We start from the raw sequence: 12,538 nt of genomic DNA on the forward strand, positions 1-12,538 counted from the left end.
TTCAGTTCTTCCTTTGTTCTTATACTCCACAGATGAGTGAAATCATTTGGTATTTCTCTTTCTCCACTTGGCTTGTTTCACTGAGCATAATACCCTCCAGCTCCACCCATGTTTCTGCAAATAGTAGGATTTGCCCTTTTCTTATGGCTGAGTAGTATTCCATTATGTATATGTACCACATCTTCTTTATCCATTCATCTATCGATGGACATTTAGGTTGCTTCCAATTCTTGGCTATTGTAAATAGCGCTGCAATAAACATAGGGGTGCATTGGTCTTTCTCATACTTGATTGCTGCATTCTTAGGGTAAATTCCTAGGAGTGCAATTCCTGGGTCAAATGGTAAGTCTGTTTTGAGCATTTTGATGTACCTCCATACTGATTTCCACAATAGTTGAACTAATTTACATTCCCACCAGCAGTGTAGGAGGGTTCCCCTTTCTCCACAGCCTCGCCAACATTTGTTGTTGTTTTGTCTTTTGGATGGCAGCCATCCTTACTGGTGTGAGGTGATACCTCATTGTAGTTTTAATTTGCATTTCTCTGATAATTAGCGATGTGGAGCATCTTTTCATGTGTCTGTTGGCCATCTGTATTTCTGTTTTGGAGAACTGTCTGTTCAGTTCCTCTGCCCATTTTTTAATTGGGTTATTTGTTTTTTGTTTCTTTAGGCATGTGAGCTCTTTATATATTCTGAACGTCAAGCCTTTATCAGATCTGTCATTTTCAAATATATTCGCCCATACTGTAGGGTTCCTTTTTGTTCTATTGATGGTGTCTTTTGCTGTACAGAAGCTTTTCAGCTTAATATAGTCCCACTTACTCATTTTTGCTGTTGTTTTCCTTGCCCGGGGAGATATGTTCAAGAAGAGGTCACTCATGTTTATGTCTAAGAGGTTTTTGCCTATGTTTTCTTCCAAGAGTTTAATGGTTTCGTGACTTACATTCAGGTCTTTGATCCATTTTGAGTTTACTTTTGTATATGGGGTTAGACAATGGTCCAGTTTCATTCTCCTACATGTAGCTGTCCAGTTTTGCCAGCACCATCTGTTGAAGAGACTGTCATTTTGTCATTGTATGTCCATGGCTCCTTTATCAAATATTAATTGACCATATATGTCTGGGTTAATGTCTGGATTCTCTAGTCTGTAGTCTGTTCCGTTGGTCTGTGGCTCTGCTCTTGTGCCAGTACCAAATTGTCTTGATTACTATGGCTTTATAGTAGAGCTTGAAGTTGGGGAGTAGGATCCCCCCTACTTTATTCTTCTTTCTCAGGATTGCTTTGGCTATTTGGGGTCTTTGGTGTTTCCATATGAATTTTTGAATTTTTTGTTCCAGTTCATTGAAGAATGTTGCTGGTAGTTTCATAGGGATTGCATCAAATCTGTATATTGCTTTGGGCAGGATGGCCATTTTGACGATATTAATTCTTCCTAGCCATGAGCATGGAATGAGTTTCCATCTGTTAGTGTCCCCTTTAATTTCTCTTAAGAGTGACTTGTAGTTTTCAGAGTATAAGTCTTTCACTTCTTTGGTTAGGTTTATTCCTAGTTATTTTATTTTTTTTGATGCAATTGTGAATGGAGTTGTTTTCCTGATTTCTCTTTCTGTTGGTTCATTGTTAGCGTATAGGAAAGCCACAGATTTCTGTGTGTTGATTTTGTATCCTGCAATTTTGCTGTATTCCGATATCAGTTCTAGTAGTTTTGGGGTGGAGTCTTTAGGGTTTTTTATGTACAGTATCATGTCATCTGCAAATAGTGACAGTTTAACTTCTTCCTTACCAATCTGGATTCCTTGTATTTTTTTGTTTTGTCTGATTGCCGTGGTTAGGACCTCCAGTACTATGTTAAATAACAGTGGGGAGAGTGGGCATCCCTGTCTTGTTCCTGATCTCATAGGAAAAGCTTTCAGCTTCTCACTGTTCAGTATGATGTTGGCCGTGAGTTTATCGTATATGGCCTTTATTATGTTGAGGTACTTGCCCTCTATACCCATTTTGCTGAGAGTTTTAATCATGAATGGATGTTGAATTTTGTTGAATGCTTTTTCAGCATCTATAGAGATGATCATGTGGCTTTTGTCTTTATTTTTGTTGATGTGGTGGATTATGTTGATGGATTTTTGAATGTTGTACCATCCTTGCATCCCTGGGATGAATCCCACTTGGTCATGGTGTGTGATCCTTTTGATGTATTTTTGAATTCGGTTTGCTAATATTTTTTTGAGTATTTTTGGATCTACGTTCATCAGGGATATTGGTCTGTAGTTTTCTTTTTTGGTGGGGTCTTTGCCTGGTTTGGGTATTAGGGTGATGTTAGCTTCATAGAATGAGTTTGGGAGTATCCCCTCCTCCTCTATTTTTTGGAAAACTTTAAGGAGAATGGGTATTATGTCTTCCCTGTATGTCTGGTAAAATTCCGAGGTAAATCCATCTGGCCTGGGTGTTTTGTTCTTTGGTAGTTTTTTGATTACCGCTTCAATTTCATTGCTGGTAATTGGTCTGTTTAGATTTTCTGTTTCTTTCTGGGTTAGTCTTGGAAGGTTGTATTTTTCTAGGAAGTTGTCCATTTCTCCTAGGTTTCCCAGCTTGTTAGCATATAGGTTTTCATAGTATTCACTAATAATTCTTTGTATTTCTGTGGGGTCTGTCGTGATTTTTTCCTTTCTCGTTTCTGATAGTGTTGATTTGTGTTGACACTCTTTTCCTCTTAAAAGTCTGGCTAGAGGCTTATCTATTTTGTTTATTTTCTCAAAGAACCAGCTCTTGGTTTCATTGATTTTTGCTATTGTTTTATTCTTCTCAATTTCATTTATTTCTTCTCTGATCTTTATTATGTCCCTCCTTCTGCTGACCTTACACCTCATTTGTTCTTTTTTTTCCAATTTCGATAACTGTGACATTAGACCATTCATTTGGGATTGTTCTTCCTTTTTAAAATATGCTTGGATTGCTATATACTTTCCTCTTAAGACTGCTTTTGCTGTGTCCCACAGAAGTTGGGGCTTAGTGTTGTTGTTGTCATTTGTTTCCATATATTGCTGGATCTCCATTTTGATTTGGTCATTGATCCATTGATTATTTAGGAGCGTGTTGTTAAGCCTCCATGTGTTTGTGAGCCTTTTTGCTTTCTTTGTACAGTTTATTTCTAGTTTTATGCCTTTGTGGTCTGAAAAGTTGGTTGGTAGGATTTCAATCTTTTGGAATTTTCTGAGGCTCTTTTTGTGGCCTAGTATGTGGTCTATTCTGGAGAATATTCCATGTGCACTTGAGAAGAATGTATATTCTGTTGCTTTTGGATGTAGAGTTCTATAGATGTCTATTAGGTCCATCTGCTCTACTGTGTTGTTCAGTGCTTCCATGTCCTTACTTATTTTCTGCCCGGTGGATCTATCCTTTGGGGTGAGTGGTGTGTTGAAGTCTCCTAGAATGAATGCATTGCAGTCTATTTCCCCCTTTAGTACTGTTAGTGTGTGTTTCACATATGCTGGTGCTCCTGTGTTGGGTGCATATATATTTGGAATGGTTATATCCTCTAGTTGGACTGAGCCCTTTATCATTATGTAGTGTCCTTCTTTATCTCTTGTTACTTTCTTTGTTTTGAAGTCTATTTTGTCTGATATTAGTACTGCAACCCCTGCTTTCTTCTCGCTGTTGTTTGCCTGAAATATGTTTTTCCATCCCTTGACTTTTAGTCTGTACATGTCTTTGGGTTTGAGGTGAGTTTCTTATAAGCAGCATATAGATGGGTCTTGCTTTTTTATCCATTCTATAACTCTGTGCCTTTTGATTCGTGCATTCACCCATTAACATTTAGGGTGACTATTGAAAGATACGTACTTATTGCCATTGCAGACTTTAAATTCGTGGTTACCAAAGGTTCAAGGTTAGCCTCTTTAGTATCTTACTGCCTAACTTAGCTCACTTATTGAGCTGTTATATACACTGTCTGGAGATTCTTTTCTTGTCTCCCTTCTTATTCCTCCTCCTCGATTCTTCATATGTTGGGTGTTTTGTGCTGTGCTCTTTCTAGGAGTGCTCCCATCTAGAGCAGTCCCTGTAAGATGTCCTGTAGAGGTGGTTTGTGGGAAGCAAATTCCCTCAGCTTTTGTTTGTCTGGGAATTGTTTAATCCCACCATCATATTTGAATGATAGTCGTGCTGGATACAGTATCCTTGGTTCAAGGCCCTTCTGTTTCATTGAATTTAGTTTATCATGCCATTCTCTTCTGGCCTGTAGGGTTTCTGTCGAGAAGTCTGATGTTAGCCTGATGGGTTTTCCTTTATAGGTGACCTTTTTCTCTCTAGCTGCCTTTAAAACTCTTTCCTTGTCCTTGATCTTTGCCATTTTAATTATTATGTGTCTTGGTGTTGTCCTCCTTGGATCCTTTCTGTTGGGAGTTCTGTGTATTTCCGTGGTCTGTTCGATTATTTCCTCCCCTAGTTTGGGGAAGTTTTCAGCAATTATTTCTTCCAAGATACTTTCCATCCCTTTTCCTCTCTCTTCTTCTTCTTCTGGTACCCCTATAATACGGATATTGTTCCTTTTGGATTGGTCACACAGTTCTCTTAATATTGTTTCATTCCTGGAGATCCTTTTGTCTCTCTCTATGTCAGCTTCTATGCGTTCCTGTTCTCTGGTTTCAATTCCATCAATGGCCTCTTGCATCCTATCCATTCTGCTTATAAAGCCTTCCAGAGTTTGTTTCATTTCTGTAATCTCCTTTCTGGCATCTGTGATCTCCCTCCGGTCTTCATCCCATTTCTCTTGCGTATTTCTCTGCATCTCTGTCAGCATGTTTATGATTCTTATTTTGAATTCTTTTTCAGGAAGACTGGTTAGGTCTGTCTCCTTCTCTGGTGTTGTCTCTGTGATCTTTGTCTGCCTGTAGCTTTGCCTTTTCATGGTGATAGGAATAGTTTGCAGAGCTGGGATGAGTGAGGGCTGGAAGGACTTCCTTTCTTGTTGGTTTGTGGCCCTCCTCTCCTGGGAGAACAGCGACCTCTAGTGGCTTGTGCTGGGTAGCTGCCGGCAGACAGGGCTTCTGCTTCCTGCCCAGCTGCTATGGAGTTTATCTCTGCTGTTGCTGTGGGCGTGGCCTGGCTTGGGCAGCTGCTCCAAAATGGTGGATTCCTGTTGGAGGTGGAGCAGCTGGGAGGCTATTTATCTCTGTAAGGGGCCTCGGAGCTCCCTGCAGCCCAGGGGATTAGGGTGCCCAGAGATCCCCGGATTCCCTACCTCTGTATTAAGTGTCCCGCCCTGCCCCTTTAAGACTTCCAAAAAGCACCCACCAAAACAAAACAACGACCACAAAAAAAAAAAAAATTTTTTTTAATTAAAAAAATAATAATAAAAATAAAAAATGGCCGCTCATTTTTCTTTATTCTCTGGCGCCAGCCTCAGGCCTCTGCTCACCGGTCTTGCTGCCCTGTTTCCCTCGTATTGGTATCCCTATCTCTTTAAGACTTCCAAAATGCGCTCGCCAAAACAAAATAGCAAAAAAAAATGGCCGCTCACTTTTCTTATGTCCTCCAGCACCAGGCCTCCGGTAGCCGCTCACTGTTCTTGCTGCCCTGTTTCCCTAGTATCCAGGGCCCCCCACGCACGCACTGTGTCTGCGCTCTGGCCCGGATGGCTGGGGCTGGGTGTTCAGCAGTCCTGGGCTCCGTCTCCCTCCCGCTCTGCCTACTCTTCTCTCACTGGGAGCTGGGGGGAGGGGCGCTCAAGTCCCACTGGGCCAGGGCTTGTATCTCACCCCCTTTACGAGCCACTGGGTTCTCGCAGGTGTGGATGTGGTCCAGATGGTGTCCTGTGTCTTCTGGTCTTTATTCTAGGAAGAGTTGTCTTTGTTATATTTTCATAGATATATGTGGTTTTGGGAGGAGATTTCCGCTGCTCTACTCATGCCGCCATCTTGGCTCTGATCTGGCTTGAGTTTTTTAACTGAAAAAGTAACACATATAAGAATTCTTAAAATACCAAGAATTGCTTTGACTCTTCTTGCTCAGTTCACTTCAATTTTGTGTGAAGATGTTGTAGTAGTTTAAGATTCTGAAATATATTTCTAGAGACCACTCTCCATTCATATTAAACTTATTTATTTAAATCTAAACTGTCAGCTGTTAAATGGGCCATTTCTAAGCTATCATCATTTTAGTAACAGTAACATTTAGAATGTAGTTCCAATTCTAGTGTGATGATTTCCATCCCTCATATTCTGCTGTCCTGGTTGTTGGACTGTAACTGAGCCACAATACTGTGGAATCTGCTGGCTCTTCATCAGATTGCCCAGACGACATAATTATTGATTCACTCAGGCAGTTTGAAAATAAAGTTCTGGAGGAACAAAAGCTACTTCAGGAGGATTATGGAATTCCAGTGCATCTGAAGGATGGGATGGCGATGCCCTCCTGTATGGAGTCACCATGCTTCTTACTGTTGGTGCAACAGCATATGCCATGTATCAGCTGACTGTGGCTTCATTTCCGGCTTCACTTTATCATTCCAGCAGTCAGTTGGTTCCGGTTCATTTAGCTTCCTATGGACCAGTGATCTAATACCTATCTGAGTTCTTTGAGGATCAATGTTTATTAACTTGCACAGTCACCAATAAAGCAGTCTTTACCATGAAAAAAAGTTAACATTTAAAATCTCTAGTAATGAGAATTCAAAATATGTCACCTGTAATTGTTTTTTTCATATAAAATAAAACAGAAAGGTATCCTATCTGAGAAACTCCACACGTGGACTACTTTCACCTTACAATATGTATTCTTGGCTCACTCTTTTTTGTTGACACCCTTGCAAAATCGACAAGGTGGTACAATATTAATGCTGATTGGAAAATAGTTGGGGTTATAGCAAAGCTGAATCACATACAGCTTTACAGTAGCTCAAAATAACAAATACTAAAACTGCGATTGCCCTACTCTGTGTATTTCCCCAGGTGCTCCTGGTGAAAGGGATGGGCTTCTCAGCAAATTCAGGAGAAATGAAAGATAGCGTCTTAAGGAAAGCAGCTGACAAAAATATCATGCCTTTACAATATAGGGCAGCACGCTCACACTGATGTGTCAAGGACTGCTTTCTTGGCCAAATGGGATTAGAAAAAACATATTAATATATGAACATGGTTTTTAATTAATACAGTAACATTAATGGCAACATATTAAACATTAAATATTAACATCTAATGTTTAATATTGGCATAGTAGCATTAATATTATCATAGCAAAGTCTTTGAGAAGGTCTGGAGTAAAATATTCCATTGTTAACTCTTTTAACCCTATATTTTCCAAACTTTATGAACCCAGAACCTTTTTTAAAAATGTAGTATCCATAGAACTAATATTCTACAGACCATAGTTTGGAAACTCTGACACAGGATAACAAACATGATTTATTGTTTGATTTAAATAGTACATTTCATCAGTGTATTTCATCAACAAATATGTCCTTTACTGGTGACTGACATCTACTAAATGAGGTTCCAGAATGCTGTCCCTGGTTCACATGTTTCAGAGAAAGAGTTCTGGACCAAAATTCACGCCCTTTACTCCCCTGTGTCTCCCACTCCCCCCTACAAATGACCTTGGATTTAATTCTTACCAACTGGTAAGAAACTCTCTGACCTCAGATCGCACCTCCATTATCCATCTTGAGTCAGTAACTAAGTTTAAGCACCACTGCACCTCTGTCCCTTGTAATCAGAGTCAAACATCTGAGTTGTTTCTCCCAAATTCCAATGTGAAGATGAATTACAATCAAGCCTCAAAAGATAATAAAGGATCATTCTGAACCACCCCCAAAATGAAATAAACTGTGTGTGTGTGTGTGTGTATATATATAGTGTATGAGTGTGTGGTAAAGAAACACATAACATAAAATTTGCCAACTTAACCATTTTTAAGTGTACAGTTCAGTAGTGTTAAGTACATTCACACCTTTGCGCAACATATCTCCAGAACTTTTTCATCTTGCTAAACTGAAATTCTATACCTATTGAACAACAATTCCTCATTTCTCCCTCCCTCAACCCCTGACGATCAGCATTCTACTTTCTGTTTTTATGAATTTGATTACCTTAGTTTCCTCATATAAATGGAACCATACAGTACCTGTCTTTTTGTGACTGGTTTATTTCACTTAGCATAATGTCCTCATGTCCATCCATGTTGTAATACATGTGACAGGATTTCTTTCTTTTTAAAGACCAAATAATATCCCATTGTATGTATACACCACATTTTGTTTATTCATTCATCAATTAATGGACATTTTAGTTGCTTCTACCTCTCGACTATTGTAAGTAATGTTGCAGTGAACATGGGTGTGCAACTATCTCTCTGAGATCTTGTTTTCAGTTCTTTTCGATATATACACAGAATGGAATTGCTGGATCATAGGGTAATTTTGTTTTTTATTTTTTCAGGAACTTCTATTTTCCATAGCAGTTGTACCATTTTTCATTTCCACCAATAGTGCACAAGGGTTCCAATTTTTCCACATCCTCACAATTATTTTGTTTTTTTTTTTACAGCATTTACAGTTTTTATTAGGTGTATTTTCATTGGTTCTAATTCTATGAAAAATATGTAAAAACTTTTCATTAATCCAAATATTTGATCACTTGGAACACATACATGTGGTCTCCAAAGAAAAAATAAGTAGTTTCTCCCACATGGAAGGAAAACATAGTGAAAACCAATATCTACAAATATCCAAGTGCGGGAAACTATATCCCAAAATCAGAATGAAACAAGTGAATCTTTTTTGCAATTGCTTGACCTTTTATATGATGAAGATGACAAAGATTTAAATCCAGCTTTACTCGGCTATTTGTTTAAATAATAGCATCATACATTTGGACATTACAAACACTAATGTATATTGCATTATAACATGTTTAAAGACATTAAGCTATTCAACGGTTCTTGGAATTTTATGGAAATAAACATATCAGAATGAATGGTGTGTGTTTCCTGAACCTCAAAAGATTTATAGGAAGTTTTCCTATCAATCTTAGGAAGGTCTATTAGGAGGGTCTATTAAAACAACGTTAGTACTTTATAACTTACAAAGTACTAGCATGCATGTTATTTTATTTAATCTTTCCAACATCCTTATGAGCTAAATATTATTATTGAAAAACTGAGGTGCAAATAATTCGCTCCAAAACATATATTTAATAAGTGGTTAGCTGAAACTCAAAGCCAGGTGCTCTCTTTACACATCACTACCTCTTTTCACTCCTCTATTAGGAAACATAGCTCTATTTGAATTAGTTTAGTTTTGAAAATATTCTTTTCACATCTTTTCAGGTTTCTAAATACACAGAGCACTTTTTTTTTCTTCAAATAAGGGCTCAATTAATTATATTTTGGACTTGGTCCCTGTGTGGAAAGCTAAAACAAACATTCAGTGCCAATACAGCTCTCAGCTATGAAGAGCCAACCTGGAAACAAGGCATTGTCACACATCCAGATGATGGGGTCAGAAGCATAGATCCACACAAGAGGTTTGGCTTATGAAAGAACAGGGTTGTGGGTGGGCCAAGTGCCAGACTTTCCACTCCCACTCCCTTCTTCCTGCCTCCTATGCTTAGGATCTCATCAGATTGGTACAGATGCCTCCCAAGTCTTCTTAAACGACTGAGGGTTTGTGCATTTCTGGGAAAAGCAGAAACCCCAAGTTCTGCTATCAGTTGGTTGGTTAGTGGCCCTCTTTCTCTCATAAGAGAAGGAATTTAAAATTCAGATATTGAATTGCTGATGGCAAATTTTGATTTATCCATAAGAGTTTTGAAATAAGATTGCCATGTGAATCAGCAATTCTTATAATGGGCTCATTATAAGATATAAAATAGATATATGAACACACATATTTATAAGTTCACAAGAACTTAAAAATACATAGATACCTACTGTATATCATATAATATACATCATACCTATATAAATATAGATATATCTACTGTGAGCCAAGTGTGTCTCTAAAATATGTCAAAAAAATCAATAATTAAATGAATTCTTAGGAAACTTTGTAAACTTAAAGAGAGAACAGTGGTTAAAAATCTAGGCTTTGACCCTATCCAAAAGACAAGGAACAACAAATGCTGGTGAGGATGCAAAGAAATGGGAACCCTCTAACTGTTGGTGGAACTGCAAATTGGTGCAACCACCATGGAAAGCAGCATGCAGGTTCCTCACAAAACTAGAAACAGAAATACCATTTGACCCAGTAATTCCACTCCTAGGAATTTAACCCAAGAAAACAAAATCCCTGATTCAAGAAGATATATGTACCCCTATGTTTATTGCCACACTGTTTGCAATAGCCAAGACATGGAAGCAACCTAAATGTCCATCAATAAATGAATGAATAAAGAAGATGTGGTACATATACACAATGGAATATTATTTAGCCATAAAAAGAAAAGAAGTCCTGATATTTGCAACGTGGATGGATGTACAGGGCATTATGCTCAGTGAAATAAGCCAGGTGGAGAAAGACAAATACCACATGATTTCACTTTTTTGTGGACTATAAAAACAAAGCAAAACAGAATAAAACAGCATTAGACTCATAGACAGAGAAGTGACTAGTGGTTATTAAGGGGGAGGGGAATGGGCAGGGGCAGTGGGGAGGGAGAGAGGGACTGTTGAACCACTGTGATGGACATTTGATTAGATAAAAAGAAAAACCCAAGGCTTTAAAATTATAAAGATCTGGGCTTAGATTTGTGGTTGTACTGTCTGCCAGCTGTGTGATCTTGAGCACATTGCTGAACCTCTCTGAGATTCCTTATCTGTAAAAGGGGAACAATAAAACCTACCTTTTAGGATTTTTGTGAGAGTTAAATGTAAAATAATGACAGACTTTGCACACTTACTGGCACATAGAATGTGCCATTACAGTACAGCATGGAGAAGACAAGCAATAACTCTATAGCATCTTACTATACTGATGGAGAGTGACTGCAATGGGGTGGGGGATGAGGTATTTGAAAATATGGGTTGTTGAAACCACAATGTTGCTCATGTGAAACTTTCATAAGATTGTATATCAATGATACCTTAATTAAAGAAAAAGAATGTGCCAATACATTGTAGCTATTATTAGCATAGAGCCTTGGGATCATTTCTCTTGGCATCAATTCCTGTATAATAATTCTATTAATATTGAAAATGTAGGTGACTAAGTTGACTCTGTAATAACACTTGGACATAACCTGAAATTACATCTTTGAATAATCCTTGGGATTATTATTAGTTAGTTTATTTAACACTTGTCTCTAGAGTACAAGAAAATGTTAGTTATTTGAGCTTTCTAAATTTAGTATTCCAAATCAACAAAAACTTACTACTCCAAAAAAGATTTTGATAAGATTTTCTATTACTCAGAACTGTTGACAAGTCACTTTTGCTTGCACTGAGCTGGTCATTCTCACCTCCAGATGGAAAGCAATAAATACCCAAAGTACTTTTGGTTGAAAGAGGTAAAAATGCAACTCAAATGAGCTTAAGCAAAAGGGAATGTATTGGCTTCAGTAACTGGAAACTTTAAAGGTTGACCTAGCTTCAGATAGTGCTAAATGGTGCCAGAGCTCTGGTTCTGTCCGTGTGTTGGCATTATTCTGTTAGAGAGCTTCTTCCATGGTCTGGGGTTAGGACCTTAAACTGCAGGCTTATGTGGCCCTCTCAGTTTAAGAGACCAGAGAAAAGGAACTCCTCTCTCTCCTAGCAGCTACTAATCTTAGCAAGACAAATCTCAGAAGATTCTTATTAGTTTAGAGTAGCTTGGGCACTGTGGTCATCTTACGAAGACTCCATGGCCTGGAGAGCAGTGATTCCCAAAAGAAAATCAATATCTGATTCCTGACAAAGGAAGATGGTGGAATGAGCAATGAAAAACAATAGATGCCCACAGCCCATTGTTTGAATTGAACTGTCTGGAAACAAAGACCTCACCATGGCACCATAACATCTACTAAAATATGCACTATTTCATGGAACCGCATAGAAATGTTTCAAGGGGGCTTACTGAGTCACGCTTATTCTTCATGCTAAGCCCCACATGTGATAAACATCTGCCAAGAAAAGAGTATAGTTATCCTCCTATGTATGTGTGTATTTACATGAGAAAAAGGGAAAATTATCTTTCCATGTTGAAAAAACAAATAAAACCATTAATAAATAATAATCATGCACAATTAATGTAAAAGAAACAAAAGAAACAATTTCTCCATATTAAAAAAGCAGATCAGGCCATAAATAATCTAAAATGTTGCCAATTTCAAAATAAGAATGAAAGCGTTAACATTCTTTATATGATCAATTTACATAATACTAAAAATAAAATAAAAGGAAGACTGCATTTGTATTAGCAATTGACTATCAAGTCAATTGTTTAAAAAATGAAACAGAATTGTGTTTACAAAGGAAAATAAGTTACTTTGAATATAAAAACATACAAAAAGAAAAATCCTTTCTTTGTTTAGTCCCAAAGCTAAAGATAACTTTTCAACTCCTGATTTT

The 12,538-nt window shown here is 37.9% G+C and overlaps 1 pseudogene; it reads left to right on the forward strand.

Moving 5' to 3' along the window:
* LOC118923120 (cytochrome c oxidase subunit 7A2, mitochondrial-like) overlaps positions 1–6,559 on the forward strand; it is a 39,036-nt pseudogene extending 32,477 nt beyond the window's left edge.
* The last annotated feature ends 5,979 nt before the right edge of the window (positions 6,560–12,538 follow it).

The sequence above is a fragment of the Manis pentadactyla genome, chromosome 4, assembly GCF_030020395.1.
Source record: "Manis pentadactyla isolate mManPen7 chromosome 4, mManPen7.hap1, whole genome shotgun sequence".
NCBI classification, from domain to species: Eukaryota; Metazoa; Chordata; class Mammalia; order Pholidota; family Manidae; genus Manis; species Manis pentadactyla.